The 4,817-nt window shown below is 32.8% G+C and overlaps 1 pseudogene; it reads left to right on the top strand.

Annotated features, from left to right (window-relative positions):
* Positions 1-511: 511 nt before the first annotated feature.
* On the top strand, positions 512-4,405 carry LOC107015938 (annotated as a pseudogene).
* Positions 4,406-4,817: the final 412 nt, after the last annotated feature.

Here is a 4,817-nt window from a genome sequence, read left to right as displayed (position 1 = left end):
TATATATATATATATATATATGCACTTGTTTATTCATTAAATTAAAATTATATTAGTTAATTTTTTCTCTATAGAAATCTCACAACACATTCTCGTCGAGTGCATTATCGCCAAATATTTCTGGAACCGGCTGAACATCGCCATTCCATCTTCCAGTAACACTCACAATAATGTTAACTGGTTGTTAGGCCTTAAAAACCATACCACACCTTTGCCATCCAATCTCTTCACTGGGAAATATTCTTCCCTTTTGTCATTTGGCATATATGGCTAAACCGTAATAATAATATATTTCATAAAACTATCAACTCTCTCTCCATCCACGCGATTATATCTCGTACCTTGGAATATGCTTTCACGGGCCCATCCATCTCGTCGCGTCCTCCGGACAAGATTTCAGTTCATATTTGATGTAATCCTCCTCCTCTCGGCCACTACAAACTCAACATCAATAACTCCTTCTCTTCTCAATCTCTACCGGGCGGAATAGGAGGAGTCTTCCATGATGAACATGGCAAATTGGCAATTGGAAGCTGGGTTTCCATCAAGAACTCCAAGGCTTCAAGGCCCTCATCTGTAAAATATTGGCATTTCTAAAAGGCATTCAGTTCGCTTACCGCTACAATCTTACTCCATTGGCAATTGAAACAGATTCGACAAAGGTAATTACTCTCCTCACCGAAAATTCACATGCACTATATCTCCTCTCTTCCTGCAGGTACCTGCTGAGGAATCTGCTCAATTCCCCCTATCAACCATAATTTAGGGAAGCAAATAAGGTGGCCCATCACCTAGCAACTGAAACACTATCATCTAGTACTAATATGAATCTTGTAATATTTGTCATTAACCTGTACTTATATGGTTAGTAAAAAACATAAACAGAAATAAGATGAAGTAGACAGAAAATAAAATAATCCGAGTCCACATAAATTACTGTGCTTCCTTAAGAAATTTAATCCCATCAATGTATCCGAGGTTACAGATTAATTTCTCCCAAGATAAAATGGATTAATCCTATTAAAGAAATAGCGGTGCCTCAAACTTCTTTAACTACAACGAACTTAAGAAAAACAACATGTAACATAGTCGGTCGACACTTTGATCTTTAGAGAAATTATATATAGAGAAGGATCATCAAAACACCTAGAATATAACATAATTACATGACAACTTAGTAGTAATATATTGATATTGATTTTTTATTTTGAAGAAAGCAGAGGAAGTTGTGGAATGCACAAGCAACAATCCAAGATTGTTTTATATAACAACAACACATTATGGACAAACAGAGCGCTATATCATTGAACTATCTTTATATGACAGTCTCGCGTATACAACTTTCATTGAACTATTAATTTTCTTGATCATTTTATTTAAAGTTATATTGGCTTTGAATTTTTTAAGAACATAGTTAAGGCACTAAGATTGAGCATTCTGTTAAGATTTGGGGCCATTGTCGGTTGGGACATGACAACAAAAGATGATGAATCTTTTGTTCCATATGATAATGCATCCTTCAAAGTCACAGAGCATAACATTGTCAGTAGCTACAAATTTTTTCCACTAGACAGAGTAACATTGTATTTATGTTTCAAACAACATACAATGGACTGTAAAATGAACTCTTGGAATAGCAAATTCGAAGTTCAGTACTGGTTGGAAGGACTTTGTATTGTACAACAACCTAAAAGTTGGCGATGTTTGCGTATTTGAATGGACTCAAACTTCTGTTAAATGTCATGATATTTCCTTCTACTAAATGTATGTAAGATTTATTTATCCCTTCTTTAGTTTCCTACTTTAAACTCCTATCTATATTTTGTTAAGCTACTATGTGTTATGTTTGTTCTTTTTGAGTATTGTATATCTGGATCTCTATGCCTCTCTTTCTTATGTTAGTTGATGAAATGTCTGATTTACTGTGCAAGACAAAAGGTGCATTAAGCTCATAAATATCATTCAAAATAGTTCTATCTATTTTACTGTTCAACTTAATTTACTCACCTAAAATGAAGAAGAGGGAATGTTGTACTACTGGATTGATAATTCCATATTTCTTTTAGTAAGTGTTTTAATTTTATTGTTTTAAACCTTTTTTCACTATCATTGCAATTGAAATTTAATATGATAATTTTATTAGTTATAACGCTTTATCTTGGGATGCGTACAAGATTAATAAAATGGAAGTAATCTCTGGTCCTTAAGACGTGAGAGTTGAAAGGTATATCCATTACATATTTTTTCTTAATTAGTCTCTCCTTCGTTTGGGACGAAATTAGGAAAAAGGAAAACCTACTCACAAGGGCCAAGCTAGTTAGGGCCATACCTTATGCATTTTCTTATTGGTGTGGTGGTGCTTTCTTTCCTTTATGGCGAGAAGATTGAAAAAAACATTACTAATATCATACATATTTCGCATTTATGAATTAACTCAAAAACATATATTGCTCAAAATTTATTTCAATATCCTAAAAAAGATGATATTATAAATTTAAATATGCTTCTACAATTGCCGCCCATTTCACTAATTATTTTAAATAAAACGTACAATATTTGTGTGAGTGTAAATAAGTGGTAATAGGGTTAGGTGAATGAGTCATTATTAGAAGTCAAAAGAAAGAAAAAGAAAGAAACAATCTTTATTTATTCCAAGACAAAGCAATAGTAGTCACATTCACGTGAGTGTATGTCTGCTTTCCTCGTGAGACAAGCATTGCATTGTTCTCGTGAATCACACTACTATATATAGTAAACAAGTTCTTCAACAATTTTCCATCCTACCATCGATCATGGAAAACAAGTTCTACGGCTCTTCCCGATGGAAATTTTCTCCCAACAATCCTAAGTTCATCCAAACTATTACTTTATCAGATTAATTACGTTGTCTTGTAAGTAATTAATTGTAATTTTATTCCTTGTAATTGTTGATTTAGTCCACACTAATTATGTTGTATGAAACTGAATTTATCATTTCTTTTGCTCACAGAGGATTCCAGTAGTATTTGCTGAAAGACATTGCAAGAACATGTTAAACCACGTGTTTCTTGAGGCTCCCAATGAAAAAGCATGAGAGGTTGAAGTGGAAAATTCTCAAGGACAAATTTGGATAGCCAAAGGATGGAATGATTTATGTGGCTATTACTCAATAAGCGTCAGGATCTCATTAGTCTTCACATATAACCCGCATTCTAACTTTGTTCTCGCTATATATGATTAGAGTTCAAAAATAAATTGAATATCTAATAGATCAAGACAACGAATCAGATGAATAAGAGGAAGATGTTCCATAACTCCAAGCTAATGTTAATGTAATCGTATAAGAAGAAGATATTCCATGTAACCTTCAAGCTAATGCTAATGTAATCTAGGAAGAAGAGGAAGATATTCCAATTGACCTTAAAGATAATGCTAATGTAATCGATGAAGATATTCCAGTCAGCATTATCTTCATCAATTACATTAGAATTATCTTGAAGGTCAATTGGAATATCTTCCTCTTCTTCCTCGATTACATTAGCATTAGCTTGAAGGTTAATTGGAGTATCTTCTTTCTTTTATGATTACATTAACATTAGCTTGGATGTCTAGAATATCTTCATCTTCTTCATCTGATTCATTCTCTTGATCTATTCCATATTCAATTTCTCTTGAACTCTGATCATATATAGCGACAACAAAGTGAGAACACGGGTTATATGTGAACATTGGTTCCTGTAAACTAACTACGGATTATATCAATTCCACTTTTTATATGAGATGAGTGATACCAAGATTTTGGTATAGAAATAACACTGATCTTAGATAATACTTTCAATCAAATACGAGATACGTTTGACCTCAAAATCTATAATAGGATAGCCCAATTAATCCTTTGAACCAAATGATCCGCATAAAGAATTCCTTTTTATATCTTACTCTAATGAATTCCCACCATCTTTATGATCTTTTTGTGAATCCACCATGAAATATATTTTCGATTGTAGCCTTCAAGTAATTAATGTGTGGTAAATTTTTCATTTCCTGTACCAACAACATGCTTGGTCCTGTTAGAATTGTTAAAATATCAATCTCATCCAGACAAACTACAAAAACTCATGCTTCAGGAGCAAAAGTTTTCTCAAATTCTAGCGTTTCCACTATAGGTAATCAATTTTGTTCTACCTAATCCCTCTTTCATGATCACATATTTTCAAGCTTACAATGCCGGAAATCTTTGTTGAATGCAACTAATTTGATTATTTATGGGAGTATTATTATGTTATAGGCAAAAAAATCATGCAAGAAGAGCATTGAGGCGGAGGTGATCCCAAATAGAAACGTAGAAGCAGTCGCGATCGAAACTATTGACACAGATACTGATGTCTCTTCTGAGGAAACGGTTGATGAGTCCAAAAATATGTGATCACATGGTTAAATCATATATGCAATAGTTTTTGGGATATTTCTTATTAATTATGGTTTCCAAAGATATTTCGAATTATTAGTGAAGTGTTCTATTAAATATATGTACAGTATAACGTTGTTGATTTTTTAGATCATCTAAGAAGTGTTGAACACGGTTCTTCCCTTTATGTTAAATTAATGTATGTGTGACTGCTACTGAGGCATTGGTTGCTTTATCAATTGAAGATATATGTATGTTTTGTTATTCTGAATGAATCCAATTGTCACACTTCTAGCATAGTGTTGGAATATTGACCATCAGATTTGCCTAAGGAACAAGTATATTCTATCTTTTCCTTTGCAAATTACTATAGTTACGTAATATAAAGCAAATAATGTAATGATACAATATTTTATCGCGGAAAACCCCA

Source organism: Solanum pennellii, chromosome 1 (genome assembly GCF_001406875.1).
Source record: "Solanum pennellii chromosome 1, SPENNV200".
NCBI lineage: Eukaryota > Viridiplantae > Streptophyta > Magnoliopsida > Solanales > Solanaceae > Solanum > Solanum pennellii.
Note: the sequence above shows the minus strand (reverse complement) of the source record. Positions and strands in the feature narration are given on the sequence as shown.